The 12,648-nt window shown below is 45.0% G+C and overlaps 1 non-coding gene and 1 pseudogene across 1 annotated transcript; one reads left to right on the top strand and one right to left on the bottom strand.

The window, feature by feature from the left end:
* The first annotated feature begins 12,394 nt into the window (after positions 1-12,394).
* The window catches only part of LOC136224715 (protein Ycf2-like), a 7,925-nt pseudogene continuing 7,671 nt past the window's right edge, over positions 12,395-12,648 (top strand).
* TRNAM-CAU (transfer RNA methionine (anticodon CAU)) lies at positions 12,453-12,526 on the bottom strand. Its single transcript has one exon. It is a non-coding gene; the product is annotated as a tRNA-Met (tRNA).

Raw genomic sequence — 12,648 nt, 5'->3', positions numbered from 1 at the left:
CTGACACCATCTACGAGAAGGTGAGGTCTCTTTCTTTTCAGACGCCATACGGTTCGGTTCGCCTTAAAGCCTTAAAGACGAATAAGGGGAGGAGCTGTTTTCTATGTAATTACGGTCTTTGTTGCCCGTTGTTCCGGTCGAGCACTCTCTCTCTTTTCTTTGTCCAATTCCATCTTACCAAACAAGACTGACTTCTGACCAACCCGCGAAGAGTTGTGATGTTGGACCAGGTACGAAGAATGAATCTATATCTGTGTACGGAAGTTGCCGGTCGGCGGCCGCTCAACTGTTCGAGCGCAATGCAGTGGTGGTTGGTTCCGATTCGACAAGGGTAGAATGCCTGGTCGAAGGTCCAGTACAGTAGGTATCAGGTGGGTTTTGGCTCCCGAGCGAGAACGAGAAAAAAAATAGGCGATGCACCATCCTTGCTGCTACATACGTTGACCTTGACTTGACGGATTCATCCAATTGAACCCACACTCAAAGGAGGACCACAAGCTTGGGGATCGACGAAACAGAAAGTATCAGCATTAAGAGGGTTAGCAGTGAAAGAAAGAGCCCGGCATTCATTTCTTCATGAATATTCATAGCGGAGTCTACTAAAAAAGGGAGTAGACCAGCCTCATCGTGGTGATTAGAGGACATCTCTGATCGTTCACCTCTAATGTGTGTGGACACGTTCCCTCTCAGTTATATGATCAACGGCATCAGTCGGCTATAGAGCGCGGTTCTTCCGGGGAGGCAAAGTCGTACCCTCTACTGATGGAACCCTCAGTTCGTAGATCTTCGTCAACATGTTACGAGGCTCCAGTCTTCGGCGGGTCACCATTACTTGACTTAGAAAGACATCTGGGGAGCAGTGCGCCTGGTGCAAATGGCTTTCTTTTTTCATGATATACCAATCAGAATGGAGGGCCTACCTACGTACATGATTGATAGAATCAGTACATAGGGGGGGCCAACTTGATGCAGGAGAGGCATGAGTGCAGTTCGATCTTGTGGTGTATTCGTTTGTAGTGAGTAGGGCCTCTTTCTCGTTGATCAGTTCGCCTCCGTTCTATTGAAAGGTCTCTATCCTACGGCGGTTTTGTCAACGAACGCGTCTCGGGCCGGATTTACTAACCTAACCCTTAGGGGGGCCTTTCCTTCCATAGTTGGGTGCTCCGCTTTAGTGTAATTGACGAAGGCTAGGCTAGGTTTGGTAATACCCAAAACAAATGAAAAGAGATCGGGGTCGATAGGTTGCAAGGAACTTTATCCTCCCCAAAACCCAAAAAGGGTGAGGTCGAACTCTAATTCTTGAAATAAGTCGGGGCCCTTTTTTACTAAGTCTATCGGATATAAGATGATAGAAGGCGCAATGGTAGTTCCATTGCACAAGACGGTGCCGTCTCACTTCGAGTTCCTTCCTTCGAAGTCAAATCTGATGATACGCTTCGGCGATGCGATGTTACCTACCAAATAAAAGTCCTGCTAGGTGATCTAAATCGCTCAGGGCAGTGAGGACTCACTCACCTACTCCTTCTAATCTAATAGTTTCTTCTATCTACGGAATTCAAAAGGCGACCCGCCGCGCCGGGCTATAAGATACAGTTGTTGTACTACTTGACTGGTAAGAAAAAGCTTACGTAAGAACTGGAAGACTCTTGTATGTACAGTAATCCTCTCTTCTGTAATTGGTGGACTCTTGCACAGAAAGGCTGACAGAAGCAACGTTTTTTAGCGCGCTTTTCATTTCAAGCGCTTTTCCTCTGCTAGCGGCGGGCGACAAGGCAATGAAATTGGTTCAGTTGGAAGCCTAAGCCAAGAAGGTACGAACGAAGTGACGGGCCCCTTTAGAGATAGGGGTGGCTTTCTTGTGGTAGTAATTGCGAACATCTCCCCTTTTTTCTTAGCGTGCACAGTTTGCTTGCATGCCGCCTTAGGCACATCTCTCTTTCTTAATTTCACGCTGGCCTAATGAATGAAAGTCAGTCTTTTAGTAAGCCGTATATAAGCAGCTGTTTAGTGTAAAAAAAGCAATTCTTTAGTGACCGCACCGAAAGGTACGTACGGTGGAGGTTGGTTGAAGATGATGTTACGCGGCGTTCAGAACCAGCCTTTAAGTGAATGAATTAGAAAGATTTGCCCATGGCACCTCGTTGGATAATTGTATTTTCAATGCTCGGTCTAACCAAGTTCATCTTTAAAGTTAAGTTAGTTAGGTGGCTCTTATCTTTTCTTTTGACCGCCCTTCGCCAGTGTGACAAAACAAGTGATTGCTTTGACAAGTTAAGTTATTACAATACAAAACAAAAGGGCAGGGCAGTAGTTGCCACTTTAAGACTCTATCAGCTTCTTTCTGATCCTATACTCGAAGAGAAGAAAAAGAGAAGACATACGAAGTAGTTTCGCAAGTAATGGGTCCTTACCGTCGTTAAAATAAGAGCACCTGGCTCTGCCCATTCACAAGGACTCGATTCGATTGTTTTCCAACAATGTTGAGCCTGGTATGTAAGCCATGTATCTGGTAGGAAGGACAAGTTGGTCAGCCGGTTAGTTGAGAATAAAAGAAAGGTATCGGCTTCCTTCAATGTACGGAGGCATTCAAGTAGGTAAAGACAGAATGAACAGTTAGTCGGGCCGGTGCGAGCAGATCCAATACTAAGACTCTTCCTAGAGAGAGAACAAGGATAACTTCAAAGGATGACTTATAGGAGGGTTGACCGGAAAAAACAATTTACCTCTCTCCGTCTTATTCCACAGGAGCTGGTCTTTCCTTCCTGTGAAAAGAAAAGGGTTTGATCTACTCTCAGCATCGGGAAATTGCATAATTAGAGAACTGGGAGATGAGATAAGAAAGAAGTTGGCTTCTAAGTATGCTGTAACAAATGAAGAAGGAGCTTGAGTCCATCGGTATGAATTCGCTTCTGCTCTATCTTCATAAGCTTGGCCGGGAAGAAAAGTAGAAAGTGGCGAAGAGCCGACATCGAGGTGCCAAACCTTCCCGTCGATATGAGCTCTTGGGGAAGATCAGCCTGTTATCCCTAGAGTAACTTTTATCCGTTGAGCGACGGCCCTTCCACTCGGCACCATCGGATCACTAAGGCCGACTTTCGTCCCTGCTCGACGGGTGGGTCTTGCAGTCAAGCTCCCTTCTGCCTTTGCACTCGAGGGCCAATCTCCGGACCTCACCTCTGCTTTTTTGGAGTACGGGATGACTCGGAGGGGAAGATAGAACAGAACCTGTCAGTTACACCTTTAGGGGACGCTATGGTGCCTTAGCTGGTTCCCGATCCTCCTCCAAAAGTTCGACCAATCGTTCGAGCTGGAACCCGCCAGGGATACGCATCCTTTCCAGCTCCCTCAACCGACTGAGTCAGTCGGCCAGGTATTGGTTGCACACCTTGGAAATCCGTGGTCAGTCTGCTTTCGCTCGTTCACTGCGTTCACTGCTTTTCGCACCTTAAGAATCTCTTACTTATTACAGAAAGACAAAAAAACAAACCCCCTCCACCGGAGTCGGTAGAGCCTGTGGGTCAGTCTTTTTCCCTCGCCCTGGGGAATCGTAGCTCTGTCTCTGCCTATTATGCTGGTACCTAAGAAGGTATGGGGCGACCCCATGTTACTAATCGAAAACGTTCGTTTCGAGACCCCCATGTGTCCTTTGATGCTGACTGAGCTACCGAAGCGATGTTGGTTAGGATTGCAAGAGACGTCGCTTTAGTCAGGCAATATCCGATGTCGGAAGAACAAGAACTGAATAGGGAATTCTTCTTCCCTGGTACCTTAAAGTCTTCACCGTTTGAGAAGACCCGAATCCGAGTGGCTTATTTTATTAGTCTAGCTCTAGTGGAACAGGAACTCATAATCCCAAGAAGAAGGGGAAAGGATTTAGCTTTTCGAGACCAGTACATACAAAGATCGTTGACGCGAAGTACGAGGCACATTTCCTTCCGAGCTCAAAAAGACTCACCAACCAGCCGATCGCTTCGCTTGTCCCATACCGGAAGTTTTGACCTACCCAACTGGGACTTTCCGGGCATAAAACGTTAAGGTTCTCCTCCGCATGGTTAAGCCTACTCCTCAATAAACATCTCATCCACTGAGGATCCTACTCCTCGTCTTCCTCCATGAGGCTACTACTCGACTCGGTATATTCATACTGTTCGGACTAAACTCGGACTGATCTACTCATACTGGACCGACTGTGCAATACCAACAATGGAGCACGCCGCCCGTCCACGGAGGCATGATGGTAGGAAGGCCGATCGACCACTAAATAAAGCCAGCCTCAAAACTCTGGGACCAAAGTCAAAGACAGAGGAAAGGAGCGCAGCCACTATGACTGCCGAGGAGGGACCCTTATGACTGGTAAGGAGTTCCTCTTAATCACAGGCCAAGATCAGAGAAGTGAACCTGATGAATGGCCAGCAGGGAAAACTATGACTTTGAAGGCCGGTTGAAGGCAAGGAAGCGGAGAAGAAGAGTGGAATGCCACTCCACTCGATCGGAAACAACCTTTCCTTAGATACGAGATTGATTGAGTAGGGTAGGGATCAAAGCTCCCCTCCCACTCTTCCTAAGACTGAGGTGAAGAGAAGCAGGGAGGAAGCTCGACCATCCATCGGCTTCGGATTGTTTTTTTGCTAAGGAATCAAACTCAAAGTCTGGCTGTGCCCGAGCAAGGGCTTTCTATATGCAATTGATTGAGTAGCCAGCACCTTCGATTGAAAGGGGAAGAGTTCCGGCTGTTGCTGTCATAGTAGCGGAATGCAACTCCCACTCAACTAGCCGGAGATGAGATGGAGAAGACTCCTCACATCAAGCAAGTCAGCCACCTAAAAGCATGACTTCTCCCTCTTGGCTTAATGGACGAACGAAGAAGGAATGGTCTCCTAATGGTCTAGCTCCCGAGAGAGGATGGAGGGCTTGGCCTCAAGCTCAAGAAAGTTCATGATTGAAGGCAGCTATTACCAGACATTTGTAGAACATTGCCTCTAACTCACATACCATATTATCTGGACTCACAGAATTCATTGTTATCTCTTGAAAGGTAGGAGTGCGTGGGGCATCCCCAATGACTGTTCTTGGAGTTGGAGGAAATTGCTGAACTTGAGGGACACTATGATATGAGACCTTTCATCCGGTCCAAAGTGGGTAATGGGGAAGTTACTTTTCTTTGGTTCGACAACAGGCATCCGTTAGGTCCCATTGTTCAGAAGTCTAGTAGTATAATCTGTTATGATGCTGCTATTCCGTTCTATGCCAAAGTCAACACAATTATTGAAGAAAACCGGTGTAAGTGGGCGGAGGTTAGATCTTTCAATAGGTCCCCTCGAGTCCACTTAAGAACTACTTGACTAACTAGCGACAGGGAGATTTGAAAGACTGATGGAGGGAGCACTCCTGGTCGTAACTACCGTTTGAACGGGAAATGGCGAAAGAAAGCAGGAAGATCAATCCCTCGTAGGAGCTCGGAGAAAGAAAGATAGCAAAACTCTTTATTTGTTTAGGGCAGAAAGATACTCAAGGAACGCAAAGCTAACCCTAAATATTTCATATTGCCTCAGCTCAAAGGTTCTTTACTCAGATCCTTCTTATCAAAGCGAGAGATTCTTTCTATTAAAAGAGTTTTCTTCGAGAGAAAGAGACCGGGATATCCGGAGAGGAAACCTTATCTTGATTCTTTCTATTTAGGCAAGAAAGCAGCCTCTGAGACTCTTGTGAAATCCATTTCATATAAAGTCAAGAGGGAAAGATTTCATTAGTTCCAGACCGATAGCATCTCTGCCAACTCCTATTCTCTAGGCCGATGCCTTACTATTATCTGATCTTTAGGCTTATGATAGCATCTGCTTGGGGAAGACCATCAGGAAAGAGACGACAAAGCTGCACTAATCAAGAATTACCGCATCGTCTGAGTCAGCGGCTTTTCTCTTCTGCAGCAGGCAGTTTTGCAACAAAAACCGGGTGAACAACGGAAAGCAGTTCCACGGCGGAAGTTCTATCTACTCCAGCATAAGACGATGAAGCACGAGGGGTGGGATCATCTACTGACTCGGCGGCAGCAGATCCTTAGACAGCAGAAGATTAAACGAAATGATAGAAGATGCCGATCGGGAGACGGATCCGCCCTATTCGTCAATGGGTATTCTCTGTCTTATTTTCAAATGGTTACTACTCGATTCATTGATTACTTAATGTCTTGACTGCCCACAGACTGAGTTCTAAGTAAGAAGGATTGCCATCTACGCGCTTACTTCCTCTGATAGAGACTGACTCCAGCCTTTCCTCCGCTTAGAGAGACTGGAGATCGTAGTCTCAATCCGGCACTTCATAGAAGGTCTTTTCATGGTATTCCTTCCTCACGGGTATTCCCATATCGGGATCGGGGACCAAGACGAAGCGTAGTACCATACCCGAACCTACCTCCCAACGAGGATATTTTTCTTTCCCGGGAATGAGGCAAGATAGAAAGACCCTGAAAGAGGGATTGCTACTTCCACTTTCCAGCCTAGGAATCTTATTGTCTTCCTTAGAAGACTTTTCCCTGTGAAAGATGCGCTAGCCTCTGCGCAGAGAGAAAGAAGAGGGTCCGAAAGAGCTTTCCTTGAAGCGCTTTCTCGAAGCCTTTATTTTTTGGCGCAAGTTTAGAAAGGCTATTCCTGAATACGTTGTTTGTAAGAAAGAGCTAGCTTGTCTATGTTAGAAAGTTAATTGCACTGCTGCATTCTGTAAAAAAGTACTTAGCAAAAGTCTTCACAGTCCTAGGCGCACTAGACTAGAATGGAATGGATAGCATAGGTCGGAGGTTCAGCTTCTATTTAGACCTTGACTAACTCCGCTGAAGGTTAGGAATCTATGGTTGACGACAGGAATTCATGAAAACTGAGAGGCTATGATGTCGATGAAAACTATTCTAGGCGCCTAAAGGGGCGGATCTCTCTCTATGTAATTTTGACCACTTGGAACATGAGCTTGGCCCTCAACCCTGGAATGCTTGCACGCCCCGACCAAAGAGAGATGTAGTCGTGAGAGCGAGTCGAACCCCAGGCAGCTGTCCTGTCCTAGATGCGGAAAACCAAAAACCTTAGAAGGAAGCTAAATGCTCTTTCTATGAAGAAAGGGTACCCTACCAATATGGAAAAAAATTGTTTGAAAGATCTAGAGCTATTGATCAGGAAGATTGAGCTTTATTTCAAGCAAGCTTAATCAAAGCTGTGATCCATTAGGTTTTTCCTATAATTCGAAACAAAGTATAATTCGAAACAAAGAGAGAGTCCGTCATAGACGAAGAGAGAAAGAGGGGGGAACCAATCCACCACTTTCCACTTTAGGAGTCTCGGAAGTTTCTAGTTCATACGACAATACTGGGGGAGGAAGAAATCCGATATTTGAGCAAGAGAATTACATCATGGATCCAACTTTTGTCCAGCAAGGACTCCTCGCGGCCTGAGAACGGCTGTTTAGGGCTGAGGAATTCCTGATTGAACACTATCACTATCTAAGTAAGGTTCCTAACCATCTCGTATGCACATGATCAAACTCTATTTACTAAACTTCGTGATCAAACTCAAACTTCGACTTCCATGTGTTAAGCATTTGAAGTTTCACTTAGAGAAAGAACTTCTGAAGGTAGTGGCTGATGTAAAGACAGAAGAAAGCCGGGCTAGGGTGAATAAGCAAGCTGAAGAAAGAGGTTCTATGGGAGGCAGAATAGCGATAGCATGAGAACTGGTGAAATCAAGCCCCTCGTCAGTAAGCAGCTCCGGTAGGTGCGAATCGGTAGCTCTTAAACTAGTTCTGGCGAGTTGACTTCTTCTTCTCTTGTGTAATTGTAAGTCGGTTTACCAGATCCATCATACGAGGATAATCTAATCGATATGGAGAGAACTTCCTCGGACATTCACATTTTTCCAGTTTCTTTTTGGAAGAATTGTTTTTCATGAAGATGAGAGACCCGTATTTCGGATGATTCCCATCCTATCATGCTTATTCGGTAATGGGTTAACCTCATCGCCCTGATCTTCATCATCACTGTCATAAGTGATAGAAAGACATCAAGCTTTTATCATCATTTGATACGTCGTTAATGGAATGTTCCTTCCTCTTTTCAACTTCTCAATTCAAATGGAGATGGATAGGTCAATCAAGCTATATAAACCATCGGGAGAGAGGAAGAGGCCCGTGGATGCCTAAAGCTAACCTTTCACCTTTCAGGAAAGGGCTTGATTGGCCCAGCCCATCCTTGAACCACCTTCAATCAAAGACTCTTTTTTTGTTTTTGTAGAATGTCTCCGGCTGCTGCAAGGCTAGCTTTCTTTAATTCCAATTTTCAATGATTGACATTCCTCTGTATTCTGTTGTGCTCAGCGAACGGATAAAGCCCAGGATGGGAAGTCGCATCTCTTTCGGAGTTGAATCAGGAATCCTACTATAAATAAGAATCTAATCACGCGCTCTCAGAAAACGAAAGACTCCATAGCCTAGTATGAAAAGTAGGTAAAGCCATCCAGTACTACATCCTACAGCCTTCCATGTATTGCATTCGTTCGTCAGGGAATGTGTACTAGCCCCCATTGGAACTCCCATAGGGGGAATTTGCCTTGACTTCTCTTCTATTACGTACAAGTGGGCCGACCAGTCCGTCTGGAAATTTATTCCGTATTCAAGGTAGGCTATTCCGCCGTCCTAGCTTTCCAATTTCTCTGTCCTAACAGCGTTCGAAGCCTAACATCCTTGCAAGCTTTGGATTCTTTCCTATTCCTATTCCTCTTTTGAGTCTGTCAAATAATCTATATACTTACTGGAGTGACCGAAGTGCTTCCTGAAACAAGCACGAGGGAACGGTCAGGAGATAACTCGTATCGGGAGAAGAGTAGGAGACACACCGTATGAGCTTTTGTAGGAGCAAGCAGACCGAGTTTCAAACCTAGGGTCCTTATTTTTTTCTATTTATTGACCTTGAAGTTCCGGCATACAAGTAAGCACGAACATGAATAAGAGCAGGCAATGGAATTTGTACCACAATCAGAATCTATTTCAATAGGCATAATAGCTCGACTGCCAGCGATTGGAATAGGCCCCTGTCTTAGCCACCTTATTTTGAAGGAGCAAGCCAGCAAGTCTTCTAACAAAAAAAAAATTCCTAGTCTTACTTTTTGGCATCTTTTGTATTAGAAAGGTCTGGGACATACTTGACTGACTCTATACTATACGAGATTCTAACGCTCCTTTCTTAGTTGATATTAGGAAGATGGAGGGAAGGTGGAAGGTACTCAGAACACCCTATTCAATGCAAAGTGCAGCTAGCTCATCTCTATCATCTAGTGATGCCATTGCTCCTTCTTTCTTCAGGAAGTGCTTTCTTTTATGATTATGGCGGACTAATCTTCTTCATGGCTTTGAATACAGCTGAGAGCATTCTGTATAAATTGTGCAATTGTAGCTGGGCTAGGAGTTAGTAAGTGTTTGAGCTCCTCCTCCCTGGCTTTCTGTCACTTTTATGGGCTAGTTTCCTTCTAAAAGAAGGAGCCCGTCGCCCCTTGCCACTCTGGCGGCCTTTCTGTCCCATCTCATCCGCTTTTTCCCATATCTTCTGTCAATAGAATCCGTTTTTTAATCTTTATCCCTACCGCTACTTTTTCCTGGCGTATCCTTAGTCCCTGCAGATCTTCTCATGTGACGGTCAGAAGGCTTTTGGGCAAACGAAACTGATAGTCGCATCCCGTTCCTCTCCTTTCAGTCGAGCAGCTCCACCAATACAAATACAATGGGTCAGTCGAGTCCTCGACCGGGTACTCGACCAGTAGATACACTATAGCTTGCCCTTTCATCGCCTTTCGATAAGTGCACGTAATCGGACAGCCTTAACATAACAAAAGACCGCTTGCTTTAACATATGCCTGATCGGATCAGACCTCGTGATCAAAAGAACCTTCTAGGAGGTAGTGACGGAGCTTCTCAGCCGCAAAGAAAGACTCAGAAAGCCTGCTTCGATTTTACTATAGTGTGATTCTGCTGTCTTCAACACTCAAGACAGGTAAGGTAGTATATATAGCCGCTCCACTCCTTACCATCGTGGTCCTCCTAGGCGGCCGAGCGAACTTGTCGTAGCAGACAAATAGGTTTTCCCGACATCAAGACTGACGGAGATAAGAGCTCATCTTTCGCCGGCTCCTGGCGGTCAAAACCTCTTTTTCCTGTAGAGGAGAAAGGACGGACAATCGGCGAGAAAGTCAGTTCATCGACCATTTCTCTTACACAGCATCCCCTACAATCAAGCTCCTATCCATCCGATTCGGTCTCTATACATATCCCTCTTTTCGTGCTATGCTCTAGTTACGTCATTGGCTCTACTCAGGATTGAATGCTGGCTAGTTTAAAGTCTCGGACTATAACTATAGTCTACTCTTTTATCGCTTCTGCTCCCGTACAGAAATGGGATATTAGGGCTACCTTTAAATTCAATTCGGCGTATTAGAAGCACTTGGAATGGAAGAGTTTTTAATCACATGTTACCAATGCTTTTCAGGTGGGAAAGAAGGGCATGAAGCTTGGTTCATTTCTTTGGACTTCATAGGAAGGGAAGGAACTGATGAAACAACAAAGAAAAATCCAATCTTTATTCCCAGTCAAGATCTCCAGATCTGTGGGATAGCTTGGCCAAGGAAGAATCCCTTAATATACTTATATACTTGTGTGAATGCTACTTTTAGCGAACGGCTAGCTGGTGGCATCGGCATGTGAATAGATCTTTTCCATTCTCCTTCCCGAAGGCTAATTTCCTAACTCAAAGAGGAATGCCTAACTCGGAAACTAAAAAGTGAGATCTTCTCTAAGGTTCTCAAACTGCCTTTCAAATTAATAAGAAGAGAAAGAAGTCCAAAACTAAGGAAGGAAACCAACGGAGCGGAGAGTGGTTTTTCTATATAAAAAGTCTTCCGCATCCCGGAACTAGAGCAGTTTTCGCTAGTTCACAAAGCACATGGGAAAGCAGGCACTCTAAAAAGGCACGGAGTCCTCTTCCGCTGGTCGAGTGGACCGTAAGGTGGATCGATAGGGTAAGAGCGTAGTGTACGAAGCGAGAGGGTTAGTAGAGTGAGGGAGGGGTCGATGCAATTGAGATAGTGCTCCACTGTTCATCCATTTCTCTCTCTACAAGAGAAAGGGAAGGGGTCAAGCTTGAATAAGAGAACAAGACGGGGAATCTTATCTTGAAAAGAGGGATTTGAACTCCAAAAAAGAGAGACGTTCAGACGAGATGCCCGTACTAATATATCAGTGCGGCTAAGAAGAAGAGATTAATCTCCCCTAGGGACCGGGGTCAGCTTCATGTCATCTATCCAAATCTGTTGCCGGAAAGGATCCCACCTTCTTCTTCGTCTCTTCTTTCCCTTTGGGCACTTCACCCGAGCTAATCAGTCTTGGCTGGGTCTCCAATCTCATTAGAAATGAGGGGACAGGGATCTTTTTTCAACCAAAAGTTAGTTCAAATCGGTACGTTTAGCACCCCCTCGAAACAAGTATTCCACTCCCATCCTCGGACTCTCAGTCGAGTACTCAAGTCCTTACGTACGAGCATCTTCGTTCCTCTGATAAGGAAAAAATGGATTAGGGGAATGAGGGATCAAGAGACTGTACTTGCTCTTCACCCCTCAACCATTCAACTTTGGCTCTTTCATATGGGTCTAAGGTTCCTAATGTTCTAACTCATAAAGTCTAGTAGCTTTTTTTGAATTCCTTTATGCAGTAAGTTCGCAAGCGAGTGATCAAGCTTTATAATTATCCTCTTCCTTTCCAAGGGCTAATTCAATCTATGAGTCTGTACAACCATGGATCTCCTTTCAGAAAAGGACAAGCCTATGCAGGCAGCTATTGCTAGCTCCCTTGAATGGAAGTTCCTAGACCAAGAGCCTTTTATAGTTTCCTTTGCAGTCCCCACTCCACTTGAATCCCTTCTTTTTTGAGAGTGGTGAAGTGAGGAAGGGATCTAGTCCCAGTGCCCCCACAAAGAATTCCGGGAATGAAATTTCAGGTGCATAAACACCCTTTGAGTTTAACCAGTATGTAAGTAATCAGTTTCAAATAAGGCATTTTCTTTTTCTTTTGGCTATACAAAAGGAATCTCAAGCCACCATCGTTCTTTGAAGCACACATCTTGTCTCCTCTCATCCAGTGAATCTTCCTCTCTCCATCTCGTTGACCCCACCAAAACCTTCCAATCATTACTTATATTTCATCACAAATGTTGCTTGGGAGTTTGAAGCTAGAGAGCTAGCTTAAATAATCCAATGCGAACGATGCCTTAACTAACCAACTCGTAACAAACTTCTCGGCTTAGGACACCTCACCTAGAAATAAAGAACGTGTAAAACCCTATATTGTTGCTTTATTCGTTATGTATGGATGATGAGATTCCATTGATACAGAGCCAATTCCAATAGACTTATTGGAGGGTCCCATTGGCGTGCATCCAGTAGGAATTGAACCTACGAATTCGCCAATTATGAGTTGGGCGCTTTAACCATTCAGCCATGGATGCTTAGCGGGGATCCTCGTACATGGTGAATAACCAAATTCCAATTGAAATGAAATCTTTAGGATAAATCAATGCAATTTAGGAGGAATCAATGAAAGGACATCAATTCAAATCCTGGATTTTCG

This window comes from Euphorbia lathyris, chromosome 3 (genome assembly GCF_963576675.1).
Source record: "Euphorbia lathyris chromosome 3, ddEupLath1.1, whole genome shotgun sequence".
NCBI classification, from domain to species: Eukaryota; Viridiplantae; Streptophyta; class Magnoliopsida; order Malpighiales; family Euphorbiaceae; genus Euphorbia; species Euphorbia lathyris.
The sequence above is the reverse complement of the archived record's forward strand: the minus strand, read 5'-3'. Positions and strand labels throughout refer to the sequence as shown.